At 38.5% G+C, this 19,709-nt stretch overlaps 1 protein-coding gene across 4 annotated transcripts in view; it reads left to right on the top strand.

Moving 5' to 3' along the window:
• Positions 1-19,709, top strand: part of FANCC (FA complementation group C) — a 269,377-nt gene that overhangs the window by 76,141 nt on the left and 173,527 nt on the right. Inside the window, exon 3 of one of the 4 annotated variants that reach the window (XM_087858798.1) lies at positions 13,266-13,378. The exons of the other annotated variants lie outside the window; for them this stretch is intronic. The gene's annotated coding sequence lies outside the window, so the exon portion shown is untranslated. The remainder of the gene's footprint in view (positions 1-13,265; positions 13,379-19,709) is intronic. 4 annotated transcript variants of the gene reach the window in all.

Raw genomic sequence — 19,709 nt, 5'->3', positions numbered from 1 at the left:
CCAGGACCCTGAGACCATGACCTGAGCTGAAGGCAGACACTCTCGAGCAACTGAACCACCCAGGCACCCCCATAACCACTTTTTTAAAATTGTAAATCATCAGTGAACCTCCAAATCAAGTTCCTTTCCAGATAACTCAGGCTATCATTCTTGTTTATGTTTTCCTTTTCTTTAGCTTCGGAGAAGATGGAGTAGAATAAAATAAATATGTGGGAGAGAAACTTATAAATGATGAAAGAATATAGACAAAAAACATTGAGTTCAAGCCGTAGCCAGTAATAACTATAGCTGACGGTGAACCTGGTTGGCATCAGCTCTTTGCCTCATTTCTTTTGCTGGATATTGAGTTCTTTGGTTCAGAGTTGGTTGCAATATCATGATGGTGAACAGGGCATCCAATAAAGTCCACGTTTGGTGCTGCTGACAGAAGTTCAGTGGGCAAGGAAGAGAAATTTAAATACAGACTGAGTATCCATTCCAAGCAGGACAGATCTCTTTTTGCCAGAAGTTGCCAAAAACATTTAGAGGTCTGTTTTCTCTGGAAGTTTCTTGGGATTGTCTCTGCAGTGAAAGAGATTTGGTTCACCTTGTATTTACCAACTGCTAAGTAAGAGGCAAATGCTTGCTGGACTTTGCATCAGCTGGGTGTGCTGATCTGAGCTGCTGATTGCTGGTGTCTCCCCACGCTGTCAGGTATCAGCTTAGCTGGTCCTTCCTGTAGCCCTAGCAGCCTGCCTCTTGAAATTTGTGACCCAGAGATCCAATCTCTGAGTTCAGGGCACTCTCTTGTGGTTTTTGAGATTTTCTTTTTATAATTAATACTTTAGTTTGTATAGATTTGTTTATTGACTTAATTTAGTTATCTGCTTGTTTTTTAAAATTATCTTTCTTAATATTCAGAATATACTTTTTTTTCCCCCATGGGCTTGAACTCATGACCCTGAGCTCAAGACCTGAGCTGAGATCAAGTCGGATGCTTGACTGACTGAGACACTCAGGTGCCCCAAGAATGTACTTTTAATCTGAGCACTCAAGTGTTTCTTGAACATTCTTAGCTTTTATCTCTAAATGTTGCTTCTCTTCCATTTTCTTTACTTTCTTTTGCTGTGGTACCTCCTAGGTGTTTGTGAAGCTATCACTCAGGTTTCTTAAATGCTTTTCTTTTCTTTTTTCCTGGGCTACATTCTGAGTGAATTCCTTATTAATATTATCTTCAAATTTACCAGTTCTTTCTTCAGTTCTGTCCAGTCTGAAGTATCTTGTTTGCTGAGTTTTAAACTTCATTGACCATATTCTTCATCCACACAATTTCTAATTGATATTTTTAACCATCCCTTGTTTTAATTCTGCCTTTTGGTTTATAATTTTTAATTCTTATTCAATTAGCTTTTTAAAAGCATCTTAAATATGCTTATTTTGTTGGACTGTTTTATAATATTGATTTCTTCTGAAGTGAATTAGTAGTCTGATGTCTGATTCTGTTAGTTACCTTTATTGGCATTAGATTTCTTCATGTATTTTAGCACTTTGGTTAATGGCATGTTTTAAATGAGATCTGTTTTGTATTGTTTTCATTCATTTACTCATTTTCCACCTCTCTTCCTCTTGGCTCATTCTTTGTAGCTATTTTAGAGTTGACTTGGGTGGCTTCCACAGAGCCCCAGTCTAGAACCACAGTGGTAGTTTATACTTGGGCAATCACAGGCTGTCTCATTGAGTTACTAAACGCTGGCTGGCCCATGTCCTCCTTCCTCCTTATGCCACAGCTCCATATGAGACAAGGAGCTGCCAGCCTTCTTTCAGGGATGGGGGGCCTCCTCCAGTTATCATGTTGACCATGCTGTCACACAGCGATGCTAGGTCTGACTCTGTCTTTTGTGCATTATGTTTAGCCTCAAAACTTTCTAGGACTCATACTTCCAGTTTCAGTACTTAGATCCTGAGCTTAGGAAACTCAAGGCTTTAACTTCGAGGGCTTCCCTCTTTGAGTTTCTGCCCCATATCTATTTCACAGAAATGTTTATATTATTTTTGAGCTTGCCTACATCTTTTTGGTTTTCTCTTCTTATGTTTCCCCTCTCATTGCTGTATGTTTGGAGTAGATGTTCCATCAAAGTGAATTTACTGTGCCATCTTAACTGGAAGTCGTGTGGGCTGGGGGCTTAAAGGAAATAAAGTGAGATATTTGGTTTTACATAGTACTAAACGCTAACCACAAAAATGCTTTTTTTGTGTGAGTTCAGTGACCCATAGCGTACAGTTATTTAAACTCTTCCTTCAGAGGCTTGCAACCCCAAGAAGATGACTGGGATTAAGCAGGTGGGATTTATTAGGATTCCAATGGTTCTCCACAAGGATTTCACCTTTTTCATTTTGATCATAATTTAAAAATTCAGTTGTTTCCAAACACGTAAACGCCCACAATTCTAACTAAATAGTGTCTTAAGATGTCAGTACCTACAGTTGTGTTTGTATTGGTGCCAAATAGCACTACTTGTAGATATTGAAAAATGAAAGAGGTGAAAATGTAAATCATATATTTGAGCTGAGTGAGAGATTGCTGTTTCGCAGTAGTTTAAAAAGAGAAAAGGGTGAATTTAGCCATCCTCACGTATGGTACCAAATGACAGAAGCTGCTGCTAACTTTTGGTAGCCAGTACCAACTTTACACGACCAGTGCAGGCGAGATTTAGTAACCTGCATCCTCCGATCACATTGAATTCATTTTGTCGAGTGAAATTTTATTCATTTTGTAGATTTGTTAGTATTTGTGCATGTAAACATTTTGTAGATGTGTAAGAGTTGTAAGCATATGGTTTTACCGGTTTTATACTTGTTAGTATTTAACAGGTTAAAAGTGGTTTTAGATGGCTCTTAGAGCCCTCAGCAGTTTTTTCTTCAGGTTTGAGAAACATGGCTCAAAGCGTAGCTTAACTCTTCCTGTGCAGTGTAGTAGCATCCTGTGTCTGGTTTTTATGTTTTTGCCTGGCTTGCTTCTGCTCATACCTCAAGCTTTTACTTAGCGTAGGCATCCTTTCTCTCTGGAAGTGTCTGACACCCCCGTGCTGGGTGAGGTGCCCTTTCTTAGTGCTCCCTGCAGCACCTTCTGTTTCCTTTTCCCCAGCCCTTCCCACAAGGGATTATGTTTTTTTCTGTTTATAGATCCTGATTTTCTCATTAACCACAGATTGCTTGAGAGCAGGGAACACACTGCCATCTTTTTACTTGCAGTGTTTTTGAGAGTTTCTGTCATAAAGTGTAGGCTCCCAATAAATGTGTGGGGTTTTTTGTTTTTGCTTATTTAGTAATAAATTATGAGTAGAACCAAGGGTGGAAAGAGGCAGGAATAACTTGGAACCAAATCAGCAGTGACAAAGGTAAGATTTCTAATATTTTAATATCTAATGTGCCCCTCAGCCCATTTTTCAAACTTTTGGTCTCACCAAGAGTCACAGTCTTTTTCTAAGGTAAGAGAATTAAGGAAAAGAACGCAAGGAAAGTAAGTAACCACTATTTCTAACAGAATGTATGTGGGAAGACTGGTATTTTTTTGAGGCCCAGTGGTTGCTCTTTGGTGCTCTGATGGAGAACAAGGTCAGGGGGCTCTGTCTTAGCAGCTCCTAAAGCAAGCACTGTCAGAAAGGGATGCTTCTCGTTGGAAGCCAGGTCCAGAGAGCAGCTCTTTCCTTCACACATGGGCCGGAGAATAAGCTCCATAAATTCTTAGAGTTAGCTGCTAGATTAAATTTCCTTAATTCTTTGCAAAGTCATCTGAAGAGTGTGTTCGCTCTGCACCTGGATTGCAGTTGCTTCCTCTGATTCCTTAGACCTAGATTTTGTTTACGATTGAGGTTTGTTTGAAATTATCTGCAAATTTCATGTCTGTGTTTTTGATTAGACTATCTTCGAGGAGAAACGCTGCTGACTCAACAGAGAAAAAGCCAGCTCCTCCTAGTGGAACTTTTCTTAAAACCTCATTGTTTTTAGGGGGGAAATATCACTTCTTTCTTAAGCACTTTATGTGGAAACAAGAATATTTTATTGTGATTTTTTTTAAAAAGTCACAAACACGGGCAAATTGACCATTCTTACTTAAAATAATGAAGCAAAGAAACATAACTTTTTAGTATCAGGTTTTCAGTAAGGCAGAGGAGGGGTGTTGTCAACCTTAAGTATAGTTGGACATAAATTTCTTAATTTTATTTTTGATTATATTCCTAGAGGTTTTAAATTTTCTTTCTCTCTCTTATTTTTTTTTTAAAAGATTTTATTTATTTATTTGACAGAGAGAGACAGCCAGCGAGAGAGGGAACACAAGCAGGGGGAGTGGGAGAGGAAGAAGCAGGCTCCCAGCGGAGGAGCCTGATGTGGGACTCGATCCCAGAACGCCGGGATCACACCCTGAGCCGAAGGCAGACGCTTAACAACTGAGCCACCCAGGCGCCCCTCTCTCTCTCTTTTAAAGTAGGCTTCACACCTAATGTGGGGCTTGAACTCACAACCCTGAGATTAAGAATTGCACGCACTACTGGCTGAGCCAGCCAGGTACCCTTAAATATTTTCTGATAAGGCCATTGTGCCCCTGGTTGATGACATTGATTGGAAGCTAAGTATTTAATTTGTCTTTTTTTTCTTTCATAAAATGTGTTTTGTAGCATTCTGTCCTTAAATCTCTGTTTGGTGCTTATTTCATGGGAGAAGTGACTTCAGTTGACTCATGCTCAGGGGAAATGAAAAAAAAATAGTGCTTTTTATCAAGTTGCCACTTTGGTCATGGGCCATATTTGGCATGTATAGACTTACCTCTCCTACCTCTGGCCTAGAGATGAGGTAGACCAAAGGAAAGCAGTTTCTAACTTTCTTGGCCCCTGACAGGTATGATACACAGCCATTTTGAGATTGTAAGGTTTTTAATGAATTTTGAGATGTTGAAATCTGGGAGCTGCATGGGCTTCTATCAACACAAAATCAGTTCAAATTTTCTCTATCTTAGTCTTTCCTCTAAACAGCTTTAGTGGATTTGTTTATTTATGTATCACACATTTGTTCAACAAATATTTATTGGGTTTCTGTGTCAGAATATGCTTAGCAAACTAGGTCCTGAGGACATGTGCCAGTTAGGATGTGTTTGACTGCAGGTAACACAAAATCCAATAAAAGGTGGCTTAATCCCAAAGGAAAATTCAAAGTAGGTTGGCAACTTAATTGCCTCAGCTGTGCTAGTGAGAGGATCCAGGACCATCTTTCTGCTCTGCTCTTTGTAGGTTGTTGGCCAGTCCTCTCAGGCGTACTTACTGCTGGATCCCAAGGCAACTGCCGCCATTCTAAGTGTCACATGAAAACTACAATATCTAATACGAAAAAATGTGAATTTATTTTAGATTGAGGAAGACTCTGTCAGAAACCTTCCAGCCGAAGCTCAGTTGTCGTTGTCCCGAGCAGCATAACATTGGCCATTCCTACATTTGGTAGGAGGGCAAATGGAAATACCATGACTGATCTACACTAGCCATTCTCAAAATGTGGCTCAGGGACCCTTGGGAATCCCTGATTCCGTTTCACAAGGATCATAAGGGCAAAACTATTTTCATAATAACGCTAAGACATTTATTTACATCATCCGCTCTCATTTTCTCCCTAATCTACAGTGGAGTCAAAGGTGACATGATACATGGTTCATATCATTACTCTGGCAGCTAATGGAATGTATATGTGTATATTTTTGGGTCTTACATTTTTTTTCAGGTTTAATTTCTAATGTGGTAAATATAAATATAATCCACATAAACAAAAGCTCTCAGTAATGTCCTCAGCAATGTTTAAGAATATAAAGGGGTTCTGAAAATGTTTCCGATTTCCTGGTCTCCATTAATCAAGATGTTCACCTGTTGCATTGGAACACATCCCAGCTTCCCCAAGACTCATGGCTGTAAGATTCCTGGATGATTCTGTTAACAAAGAAGCAGCAGAAGGGTTAGGACTGTCAAGTAGACAACGAGCCGTGTGTGTAGGACTGTTCTGAGGAGGGGGCCTTAGAAAGGAGAACATGGCAGGGACATAGCGCATACTCCAGGCTCTGTCTCTGCTTTGACCAGAGCCATGCTCAAGTCTGTCCTTTTTTTTTTTTTTTTAATTGTAGTACAGTGTACATAAACCTACAATTTACCATTTTAACTAATTTTTAAATGTATGTTGCAGCAACATTGATTATATTTACAGTGTTGTACAGCCTTCACCACCATCCATCTCCAGAACTTTTTCATCTTCCTAAACTGAAACACTGTACCCATTAAATAATAATTCTGCACCCGGTCCCTGACAACCACTATTCTATTTTGTGCTTCTGTGAGTTTGACTAGTCTAGGTATCTCCTGTAAGTGAAATGATATAATACTTGTCCTTTTGTGTCTGCCTTATTTCTCTTAGCATAATGTTTTCAAGGCTCATCCATGTTCATCTCTTGATGGACATTTGTGTTATTGCCACCGTTTGGCTATTGTAAATAATGCCTTTATGAACCTGGGTGTACTAATATCCATTTGAGTTCCTACTTTGAATTCTTTTGTGTATATATGTAGAAGTGGAATTGCTGGGTCATATGGTAATTCAGTGTTTAATTTTTTAGGACCCACAATACTGTTTTCCACAGCAGCTATGCTATTTAATATTCCCACCAGCAATGCACAAGGGTTCCAATTGTTCTGTATCTTCACCAACACTTGCTATTTTTTGTGTTTTTAAAAAATAGTCACCCTCATGAGTGTAAAGTAGTATGTCATTGTGGTTTTGATTTGCATTTCCACAGTGATTAGTGATGTTGAGCATCTTTTCATGTGTTTATTGGCCATTTGTTTATCTTTGAGAGAGATCTATTCAAGTCCTTTGTCCATTTTTTAAAAACTGGGGTCTTTCTTTCTGTCTGTCTGTCATTGAGTTGTGGGAGTTCTTCATATATTCTGGATTTTAATCCCTTTTTTGATACATGATTTGCACAGGTCTGTCCCTTTTATGTGTTGAACTTTTATACAAGGTTTCATTTTATTAAACAATTTTTTAAAAAGCTTTAAAGTTCTGTATCACTGTTGTCATCGTTGTCACTTTTGTGACTTCATCCTAGATGTTTACCACCGTACTGGTTTAGAAGATACAGATGGTAGGACCTTGGTAATTACTTCAGTGCTCACAATTAAATTATAATAACTACTTTTGAATTTCTCACACTATTCAAAATGTAGTCCTGGCTACTCTTATTTGCATACTTGGCTTTATAGATTACCAACTATTTGCCACAAAAGAAAACAATGATGACTAAAATGAAATGATTTAAAAAGTATTTTTCCGTTACATCTGTGGCAGTTGTAGCCTTTGACAGGACTTTAAAGGCACCAGATTCCTCATCATACCAGCCGAGTAAGGATTCTTTTCAGATTTTTCAGAAAACCTAAAAACAATTGAGTTCTAAGTTGTCTTTAGATGGGACAGTCCTTTTGAGATAGCAGTTTGCCTTTCAACAGCAATACTAATGGAGGATCAGAAAATTGCCGGTTAAATTATAGAAGGGATTTTCCATCCTGAAACTTCGTAGATTAGGAGAGGATAATAATGTCACATAATGTTAAATGAGAGGCTGGAATTGCTGGCTCATGCCATCCCTGGTCACTCCCAGTGCTGTGGTAGACGGAACATCCTGTGTGCTCCTGCCTGGGCCTGCAGGGCTTACTCTTTGAAGTCAGGGCTGCTTAAATGCTCAGGTGTCAACGTGGAACTTTGGGAACCCATCTTGCTTTCTGAAAGATAATTTAAGAACCACTGGTCTGGGGGCTGTCCCTTGCCAGGCTCTTAATACTTGATATCTAAATTGAGGAAAATGGTTTTGTTTGTTTTTTAATGAATTAGGATACTTTGCTCCAGCCTGTCACCTACTTGTTTCTTTCTTCTTCATCATCTTTCTTCAGACACTACTGAACTATTGTGATGATTTTCTTTCCTTATTGCTTCTCATGAATTGTGCTTGGTAAACTCCATATTCCATTTGTGAAGAACATTTCCATTAAGTTTTTGAATATATCCTTTTCCCAAAGAACAGAAATCACCAAAATGAAGAAACTTTTAGTGGTGAAGCATTACCTCTTCTTCACCTGCTGAATTTTGAATCCAAGCCATGTTATGGCAACTCACACTGTGAACCCGCATGACAGTGGTGTATTTTTGTGCCATGGTAATTTGAGTTAATAAAATAGTACTTTGCAAGTAGCAGAGTAACTTTCAAGCCGTTTATAAATGAGAGAAGAGGGGCAGGCAGTGATGCAGAGCAGACACCATTTTTTTTAGATTATTTATTTATTTGAGAGAAAGAGCAGAGTGAGCGAGAACACAAGTTGGGGTGGGGGGAGGCAGAGAGAGAGAAGCAGGCTTCCGGCTGAACAGGGAGCCCGGTGTGGGGCTTGATACCAGGACCCTGGGATCATGACCTGAGCTGAAGTCAGACATTTAACTGACTGAGCCAGCCAGTCGCCCCCAAAGCTGACACCATTTTGAACCAGCACTATTTCAGTATCTGATGTTTGCTGGCTCTGAGGGCTGGATTCCCTTGCTGCTTTATCCCTCTTCCTTCTGCCTCCTTCTTCTGTAGGACCTCCTCTAATAGCAAGAAACAGGGACATGAACAGGTACATGGGGATCCTTTACTAGATGGTCGTTTGCATTTGGGTGTCTAGCTCTCTCTGCTTACAGGCCATTTCTTTAGTCCCTTCTATATGGCAATTTCTGAAGGTCATTTTATTTTCTCCTGGAAATATGTAGTGAGGGGACTAAGAACTTTTGTTGTTTTTAGTCTGTGTATGTGGAGAAGGTGAAATCATGGTTTTGATTCCTTAGGACTGGGTAAATGTGCCAAAAGAGAAATAACTCAAGAAATGGAAAATGAGGATTTCCTTCCAACTTTCCATGCCATTTGCTTTTGCCACAGAAGTATATACCATTTGTGTACAAAATACTTGTTAAAATCCTGAGTTTTAAGGAAATAATATCATGGACATCCACATTTCTTTTATTCTCATAAAAGATGCTAAACATTATTTCTCTAGTTGCTCCAATGAAATTAATATGGGCATAGACATCCATGTGAGGGCGTGCACACTAAACAGACTCATAAGAAAGTCAAAGATTTACGTTTGGGGCAAGATCAAGAATTTGCTATTGATCAAAAGATGTAAAATCAGATCTCAGTTGTTTAGTAAGTGTGCAGATTAACTGGGATACAGAAATCAATGCATTTGTTAAAAAAGTTGAAATCACCATGAACCTGAAGGATCCTCTCTTTTATGAGGCATACATTTTGTTTTAGCTGCATGGACATGGCCCCATTTTGTCTGCTTGAGCATGGACCTCTCACTGGTTACCCTCCCCTGAGTGATGAATTGGATGTCTCTTCCACCTTATGACAATAGCCCTCTCAGGGCAAAGCACTAGCCATGTAGCTATGGGGAAGTGGGGGCGGGTAGAGAAGGCTGTGGATTTTCTCCTGAGAGCCAAGACTGGGAAAATGGAGCCATTATTTGAGGATGGGAAGGAGAAAGAGAAAACAAGCACTAGGATTGTATCTCTGGCCAATTCTGATAGTTGTAATATTTTCAGAGAACTCAGCTAAAAAAGAGAAAATACTTACAGACTCTTTCAATAATCCTAATTCTTTTAGGATTAAAATTTTTATTGTATTCATCAGATACTTTAATGATTAGCATTTATAAGCTATAACATTTTTTCTTTTTTTCCTTTGGGGTAATATCTCTATGGTAAATGTATATTTAGAAGTTAAATTTTTTTTTTTTTTGTAATGGAAAGTAACACAGAAAAGCACATAAACGTGACTCATGGTTTTATAAATTATTAAAATGTTAATACACATTATTGGCATCCAGGTCAAGAAGTAGAATATTGCCAGCATGCTGATTGCCATTTACACATACCTTCCCCATAGTACTTCTTTTCTTCCTCTAAAGGGAATAGGATTCCTGACTTTTCAAGGTAACCACTGTAGTTTAGTTTTACCTGATTTTGAACTTTGTGTAAAAGAATCATATCTTATATATTCTTTTTCTCAACATTATGATTGAAAATTCATCTCTATGCCTGCAACAGTAGGTCCCACATATTCATTGCTGTATAGTATTCCTTTGTATGAATATATCACATTTAATTTATTCATTCTACTCTTGCCTGGCATTTGGGTTCTTTTCAATTTGGGTCTATTATGAACAGTGCTGCTATGAACATTCTGCTGGTGTACATAAACAGTAGGCTTGGAGTGTTCTTTGAGGGAAAGTTTGTGATTTGTGGATTTTTGCATGATTATGATTTACTGAGAGGAATGTGTGAAAATTCCCAGTATGATTGGGAATTTTTGTAGTTTTTTTTTTGTAGGTACATCAATTTCTGTGTTATATTTTGAGCTTTATAGTTTGTTATACATTTCTGTATTACTGGAGCATACAAATTTAGAATTATTTGATCTTCCTGGTGAATTGAACACTTTGTCATTACTAAGTGACCCTCTTTACCACTGGTAATACTTTTCATCCCAAAGTGTGTTTGAGTTGGTATAGTTTATTTGATTCCTTTGGTTTGGTTTGTATGGTTTTTCTTTTCCTATTCTTTTAGCTTCTCTGAACCACTATATTTTTATGTTTTAGATGTGTCTTTTGTAACAACGGATAGTTTTTTTTTTAATTAAAAACTGATAGTGTTATCTACAATAGCCAAATTATGGGAACAGATCAAATGTCCATTGATTGATGAATGGATAAAGAAAAGGTGGTGTACACACACACACACACATATGCACACACACACACACGGAATATTACTCAGCCATGAAAAAGAATGAACTTTTGCCATTTGCGACAGCATGGGTGGAGCTAGAGACTGTTATGCTAAGTGAAATAATTCAGTCAGAAAAAGACAACCATATGATTTCACTTGTACGTGGAATTTAAGAAACAAAACAAATGAGCAAAGAGGAAAGAAAAAGAGAGAGAAAGAAGGCAAACCAAGAAACAGACTCTTAGCTGCAGAGAACAAACGGATGGTTACCAGGGCAGAAGAGCGGGGTGAAACAGGTGATGGGGATTAAGGATTGCACTTGTGATGGGCACCAGGTGATGTATGGATGTGTTGAGTCACTATATAGTACACCTGAAACTATTATTACAGTGTGTGTTAACTAACTGTAATTTAAATAAATGGCTTTACTTAGAAATTTAAGCCTTTTATGTATCATATAATTACTGATATATTTGAGTTTAAATCTACCATCTCTGTGCTTTTTTAAAAATCTTGTCCATTTGTATTTCTTTTTCTCTCCATTCTTGCCCTTTTGGAGTTGTTTTATTAATGTAAATTTCTCTCTTCTGATAACTTGGAAATTATATACTACCTGTTGATATTCTATTAGTAAATATCCTAGAAATCATAGTATGCATTCTTGAATTATTAAAGCCTAATGTTAACACTTTTATCTTCATTTTCCTGGAAAATGCAGGACTTTAGAACTCTTTGACTCTGTTTTTCTCCAGGCTTATATACTATTGCTTTTATATATCTTAATTTCTATATATATTTAAAACCCCAATGATATTATTCTTATTTTACATCATAAATGTTAATTTAAATTTCTCCACGTATCTGCCATTTTTGTTGTTTTTTATTTCTTCTCATGCCTCCAGAATTCTGTCGGGGATCATTTTCCATCTGAGAGCAGGCTTACTGGTGGCAGATGCTCTCATGTGTCAGATGTTTTATTTCAGTTTATCTTAAATATTTTAGTTGGGTATAATATTCTGGGTTGGCCCTTTTTTTCCTTTTATTGTTTTGAAGGTATGTTTTCTGGCCATCTTGCTGTATTTTTTTTTTTTTTTTGTATCTTATCCATTCTTCCGTATTTTCCTTTGTTTTTATTTTCCACGTTGAATTATGTGTAGTTTCTACTGATATATCTTCTAAGTTGACTAATTCTGTTTTCGGATGGGTCTGATCAGCTATTAAACCCATCTGTTGAGAGGTACCTGGGTGGCTCCGTTGTTAAGAGTCTGCCTTTGGCTCAGGGCATGATCCCAGAGTCCTGGGATCGAGCCCCGCATCAGGCTCCCTGCTCCACTAGGAGCCCGCTTCTTTCTCTCCCACTCCCCCTTCTTGTGTTCCCTCTCTCGCTGGCTGTCTCTCTGTTAAATGAATAAATAAGATCTTTAAAAAAAAAAAACAACTGTTGAAGTCTTAATTTCAGTTAGGTTTTTTTTTTTCAGTTTTAGAATTTCTGCCATATTTTTTTGTTTGTTTTGTTCTTGTCCATTGTTTTGAAGTTCTTCTTTGTGTGTTCTTTTCTTCCTGTGTACTTAATTGACTTTCATTACGTAATTTTTGTTGTATTTGAAAAATTATTTTTAGAAATAGTTACAAACCTATGATGATGTTATTTTCCTTCAGAGAGGATTTTTGTTTGTATCTTCCAGGCACGTGGCAGCAGACTTAGAAACCAGGGACCACCTTAATTTAGCTTTAGTTTCATAGTTAGGTGTGGTGTATGCAGGCTGGTTCACTTCTGTTTCACCCATCCTCCCAGGGTGTACCCTTATAGGCCCCCATCCTAAGTGTGGGGTGGTTTACGAGGCCCTCACTTTGGTGGGCCTGGCTTCCTACTTTTTATTCTCTGGCAAGGCTATCAAAAGAGGATTTTTTTTTAAAGATTTATTTATTAATTTTGGAGTGTGGGGGAGGGACAGAAGGAGAGGGAGAGAGAGGATCCCAAACAGACTCCCTGCTCAGCATGGAGCCTGATGTGGGACTCAGTCTCACGACCCTGAAACCATGACTTGAGCCAAAATCAAGAGTCAGACACTCAACCAGCTGAGCCGCCAAGGTGCCCCAAAGAGCTTTTTAACTTTTACCTTTTAACTGCATCTTCAGGATCAGAAATGCATCCCTAGACCTGTGTAACCCATGTGCCAAGATCTTTCTCTATAATTTCACACTGTCTTTCTGATTCCTTGATGATTTTTAAATTATGTTTTTGTATTCCATGTAGCCTTATAGAATAACACTCTGCAGGTAGGTTGGTCTCAATTGTAGAGTCTACCATTATCTGAAGTAGGACTGAAATTGGATGCAATTTTAATTAACTATGTTTACACTAAATATATTCTGTACATGCTTTTGTTTACCTCACCTATCCTGGTTAATCAAGAGAACTTATGATACACTTTTACCTCCAGCTATTTACAGTGCCTAGAAGAGCCAGATAAAACACCTTTTGAAGCCATTGGAAAACTGCAGAGATACTCAGTACTCAAAGGGTTAAGCCGGGGCCTGAAAGGAAGTGCTGAAGGTACTGAGCAGATTCTTTAACAGCTTCATACCTTCAGGGCGTTGCTAGTTCTTGAGAAGCTGGGAGAGACTAAGAACTTCCAAAAGGGGGTTCTTTTGGCAATTTCATGGGGTTAGAGAGACATACATTGGATTTCCATACGAAAAGATTGTTATTCTTACTACCTAAAACTATAAGGCTTTGATATATCAAGAAACATCATAAAAGCAAGAGAATGGATAAAATAGGAAAATCATTGTTTTTCAACCCCTAATCTAAAACGATCATCATTTCAGAAGACCATTCAGGAAAGGGTTGATGGTGAACTTTAAAATGGATGGATTAGGTTGACAGTACCTGAAACAAGTGATCAGTTTCAACATTATGGTACATGAGACAACCAGTATGTGCCTTCTGGTTTGGTTCAAAGCACACACCACTACAAATGAAGTATTATTGGAAAAAGATTGACCCTGAATCTAAAAAAACCTCTAAATCATGCTCTCAGTTTGTAGGCAATACAGGGAATAGCAAAACGAGCTAACACCACAGGAATGCAGTCAGCCAAATGCACAAGTGTGAAAGATTCTATTAGTCAATACAATAGATTCTATTAGCCTCTTCTATTGGTAATTATTACAGATTAACGGAGACTTATTTTTGTATTATTTTGTTACAGATTAAAGGACAAATATCAATATTGAGTATATGCAATGTGTGGATCTTGTTTGGATCCTAATATAAATAACCCAACATGAAGGGAAATTTTAAATTTGAACACAGATGGGCTATTAGATGATCATTGCTGTAGTATTGGGTGTGAAAGCATAGTTAAGTTTCTTTTTTTTTTGAATCCTTAGAAAAAAGAGATAAAAATCAAAGTATTTTGGGTAAACTGGTATGATGTCTATGATTTGCTTGAACTAGTTAATGGGTACATAGGGATTCATTTGGCTGTTTTGTCTGCTTTTTGGTGTATTTAAAAATTCTCATTAAATAGGAAAAAAAAAAGAAACATAAACAAAAGTTCACTTGTACCACATAGCCTGTGCCTTAAGTGAGATCATCATAAGCTGTTCTCTCTATTGGGTAAAAGTCTGCTGTTTATGAGTGGTGTCAGATAAAGAGACATCAACTTTATTTTATTTGCATAGCATTCTTTCCTAGCTGTTAGCCTCATCTGTTAGACCTTTGTAACTCTCTCACTCTTAAGGAGGCACACCTTGATCCATAGTCTTAGTAAGACTATATGGAACAGAAGAAGGGCCCTTCTTCAGAGCAAAAATGGGGTGCATTCATATTAAAGGAAAAGGAAAAGGGTACTAGGTGGGCAAAAACCACAGATACCTACTACTTTGCACTTGCTGGTTACTCAGGACATTCAGACCTACTGCTGTCTACACAATTTTTAAAACACTTCCAACTAACATAATTTAGCTGTCCCTTCAAAAAGGGAGATAATCCGAAGTAATTCCTGGTTAATGCTTCTGGCTTCAGGTCCAAGATTTCTGGATAATGTTAGTTCCTCTTCCCATCTCTGTTGTGATAGTCAGTAAATTACAGACTTTAGAAAATTTATCTACTAATAATATACTCTATGCAGGAGTAGGAGAGGGAAAAATGAAAGGGAAGGGAATTTTAAAAAATTATATGACACAGCAGGAAAGACATACACAGATAGCATCCAAAAACCTCACTCATGCATTTTGCTCAAACAGGCGTAATTTGCACATGATGATAGAGTACTGGTGGGCACACCCAGCTTTGTGGCTTGGACGATCTCAGTCCAGTCACTGAGGCCTGCTATAGGATCTGCCCAGAATCCAGATCTTCCACACACACTTTAAACACCATTGGATCTGCTGGGTCATATATGCCAAGTGGCAGAGCACTTTAGCATGAACCAGCTGGCAGTGATTCTTGCTCCGGGCCCTACCCGTATTTCTCATTGCCAGAAAATAGGTAGAAGCAGATAAATGGTCTAAAACCCATGCAAGTTTATGTTCATGAATCCCAGAGATATCAGCTAAATGTTTTGAAAAGGTGCAAAAAGGTGGGCAGTAAAACCTAAGTTTGTTTTCTGCAGTTATCATCCAGCCATCCAGGTCTCCACATTGGAGGCAACCACTGGTACTAGTTTGTTGTTTATCCTCATTTTAAAGGGCATATCCTGACTTGGTACGGACCATTGGATCACAAGAAACTTCTTGAAGTGGCCGGCCTTGTATGTTCATGGGATTTATATGCCATCATCTGGAATACATGCAAGGCACCTGTGTCTTCTTAATCTCTAGGTTCTGTCAGCCTGATAACGTCAATATGGTAGACTAGTGTAATACACGTTCTGGGTTGATACATTCAAGAGAGGTGAGAGTGAACTGCTTTCTCACATTCTCAGGTTATCTCAATGGAGAAATGCATTTATTACCAGCTTCATAACTGCATTCTAGGTGCCTAGGGTAGTATTAGTTTTCTCCAGTTAGGATCCACATCTGAAAATACAGCTTGAGTTGGAGTCACCATTTGATTATGTTTATGATAGCCCAGTATCCTTGACTAAGACCAACTGGCCTCCTGGTTGGAGAGGTGGCATTTTTTGCAGATCACTAGACATCGTTTTTTGATAATCCAGTCTTTCACTTGGACATTCCTACTAGGAGAATATAATGAGGTAGGGTCCCTGATCATAGGCAATACCTCATTGACCTGAATTACCTTCTTGTTCCATGGACTTCTGGTTTCCAATACCCTAATACTAACAGAAGTTTCCCTACCATTTTCCATGATTTGCCCCAGTAACCAGTTCTAAATTCCTCTTCTTTCTTCAAAGGTTTGTTGTCTACAGCCCACTATCTGGTTTGTATTAAATGTTATATCAGTATATATGAAACTATATCAGTTTGTAGTTGCTTTTTTTCTGAAACCACAGAAATCAACAGTGGTTAATTTAGGGGCTGCAAAAAAAATGATTTTGCAGAAAGCCCCTGGATAGTGGACAGAATTAAAGAGAGAGCTGAGGGGCGCCTGGCTGGCTCAGTGGGCGGAACAGGCAACTCTTGATCTCAGCTCAGGGTTGTGAGTTCAAGCCCCAAGATGGGTATAGAGATTACTTAAAAATTAAATCTTTTTTTAAAAAAGATTTTATTCATCCATTTGACAGAGAAAGAGAGAGAGAGAGAGCACAAGGAGGAGGAGCAGCAGGCTCCCTGCTGAGCAAGGAGCCCAACTGAGGGCTCAATCCCAGGACCCTGGGATCATGACCCGAGCCGAAGGCAGATGCTTAACCAACTGAGCCATGCTGGCACCCCAAAAATAAAATCTTAAAAAAAAAATAGAGAGCTGGAAAGCTATAACTTGTTAAGGACATGTTGTAGGGTGGCCTTAGGGATCTAGACTGAGAGAGTCTTTGGAATTACTTAGTTCCGTCCTTATGTCAATCTATTCAAGATTCAGATTCCCAGCACAAGGTCTGGTTTGCCTAACTTGAATCATCATCTCACTTCTTGTCTGACGCTGCAAGGTGCCTTGATTAATAGGCTCACCAAGACTTGTGGAATGGAGGAGAGGTTCTTTCCTCAAGGAACAGTAAGGTGTTGTAACCAGAAGAAGGGAGGAGGGATGGTCAACAGGCACAGTCAACAGATGCCCATTCCAGAGTGTTGGATTAGGTCATCATTTCTCAGTAGGGGTGTCATCAGCCTTTGGGGGAAGACCATTTTTCTTCATGAGCTTCTGTTCCAATGCATTGCAGTACATTCAACATCCCTGGCTCCTGGGCACTAAATGCCAGCAGCACTCCCATTGATAAGTATCACAATCAGGTCACCCTTGTTTCCCAGCCTTTACCATCTTCTCCCAGACAGGAACAGCCCCTCAGGACCATGGCTGCATGATCCCTAAAGCTATTTCCATTTGAAACGATCAGAGGTATTCCCATTGCTAAGCAAAATGTTGTTTGTAATTTGGCTATAATAAAATAACGTTTTCTGTCTCTTCTACCAAAAAGGTCTTCAGTTTAGTGTCTCCAAATATCTAAACAGGTATTGTCTAGAACCGTATGAACTATGTAAGGAATTCATTAGTTTCTTCGGTTTATTTCCTTGCTTAAGGCACAGACTTTAGAGCTAGACTCTCTGAATCAAATCCCACAACCTGTAGCTCTGCTTTTTACTAGCAGTTACTTCCTATGGGCTTTTACATAATCTTACTTTGGGTAATTACGTAATCTTTCTGTGCCTCTGTAAAATGAGGATGATAGTGCCCATTTCATAGGGTTGCTTGGAGAATTAGATTAGCTAGTGTGCATGAACTATTTCATATATTGTCAAGAGCATAGTAAGTGTATGTATGTATAAGCTATTACTGTATTTCTAAAATGGGATATTGATAATTAAATTTCACACAGATAACACCTTAAAAATTTTTTTTTCTGGGAAAGTTACCTTTTAAAAATTAAATTGCTATATCTGGAAAAGCATTTTGTTATGACTTTTAGTTTAGAACTATACTTTGAAAAATATCAGTGAATTAGTCATTCCTTTATCCAATATTTATTGTTTGCCAGGCATTTGTTAAATTCTAGGAGACAGGGAATTTATATACCAGTGGAGGAAGCAGTAACTAAGTGAACAAATACTTACTGATGGGATAAGAGCTGTGGAGGAATGAGCAGAAAGCAGTGAAGCAGGGAAGGTTTCCATGTGTTGGTGGAACAGAGGAGGGGCCTGGACTGGATGGTGCGCAGAGGAGGAGTGGCAGTGTGGAAATGAGAGCAGGTACTAGAGCTAAGTTGTTGCAGAACTTCAGAGACTCCAGGAAGGAGCTAGGATCTTTTCTACAGGGAGTCAGGATTTCTTTCCCAGGAAGCTTTTGAAGTTGGGGGAGGTTTTAAGCAGGAGTGTGTTGGGTGTGATTCTCATTTGGGAAAGTTGTTTTTGTGGACTGTAGAGAAGGAATTGGAGACGGGCAGGTGGGACCAGGTAGAAGACTAGGGAAGAAGTGGATGGGGACGGGATGGGATGCAGCAGTGGAGCTGTAAAGAAGTGGATATGTTGAATGAAATCACGCATTTTTATTTTGGAAGTAGAATTGACAGGTGTTGGTGATGCCCTGGATGAGGAGGACAACGAGAGAAAGGGAGGAATCAGGGAGAAGGAATAAATTTTTGGCTACTATATGCCATTCGACAGGATGCATATGTTTCCTCTATGATTAAACCTTTTTTTTCCTCATGGTCCTTCTTAAGACCAAATTTTTAGTACTGTTTAGAAAGTTTTACCTTCCTGGTCTAGAGTTTTTTGTACTGCAACCAAATTGTATGATTTCCTTAAAAATTTTGATTTTCTTCTTTAGTAATGAAACCCCCTTTGTTGATTTTTTGGCACTTAATTGGGACCATTTTATCTGTTAATTATTGCTGCTGAAGGTTTAAACTCACTCACCGTTTGCAGAGCTGTCTTTTGAAATCAGATAGCTGAATATCATCCCTGCCCCAAGAAAGTTGGAGACCTTGTAAAAGCCTGCATGGTTGAGAAGCAGCCCTCCCTCCTCTGGCCAGTGTGCTGCTTATGAGTGAGGGTGGCAAGGAGCTGGGATGGTTTGGGGCACCTGGGGCTTATTTTGCCAGCTCTGCCTGAGGCCCACGCTCACTGCGCCACTTCACGGTTCTTTCTAACATGCACTTCAGGTGAGGGGAGTCAGGTTTATGGGCTATGTTCTGTCCCTTAGGACTAGTACACCTCCTCAGTAATTGCAGTTTTTCATATTTTACTAAAATATGATTTCTTCTTGTGATTGAATTGAGATCAAGCATATATACTATTCTTTAATTAAATCAGTTGCTCAAATCGAGGCATGTGGAATGAATTATTTTACTTTTTCCTAAAAAGTGAAGAGAAACTGGGAAGAAATTTCAGTAGACAGTAGGGATAGAGATTTTCTTTAACACCTAAATGAGAAGCTAGAAATGAATATAAAACATGAAAACTTCAAAAACATTTTCTAGACACAGACTATTATTAAACACCCATGGATGTTTTTGATTTCCCATTACATTAAAATATCCAAATGAACTCAGAACATTTAAAAATAGCTCAATCTTAAAAAGAAGATATAAAGTATCATCAGCTGTGTGCTTTTTGTGCATAATTAGCATGTGTCTGTGAAGGTATAATGACTTCTAGTGGAATATTACTCATGGTAAAAAGTTCAGATGGTGAAAATTGGAGCTACAGCTGGGTGACATGTTTTAAAATAATTCAAAGATGACTCCATAGAAGGCATTCTATTTTAGTCCCTTGTACTCCCCCTCTCACTCATCAGTGGAATATGAAGTCACCAATAAAAATCCTTT

Source organism: Ursus americanus, chromosome 34 (assembly GCF_024610735.1).
Source record: "Ursus americanus isolate L20-20 chromosome 34, mUrsAme1.1.p, whole genome shotgun sequence".
Taxonomy (NCBI): domain Eukaryota; kingdom Metazoa; phylum Chordata; class Mammalia; order Carnivora; family Ursidae; genus Ursus; species Ursus americanus.
Note: the sequence above shows the minus strand (reverse complement) of the source record. Positions and strands in the feature narration are given on the sequence as shown.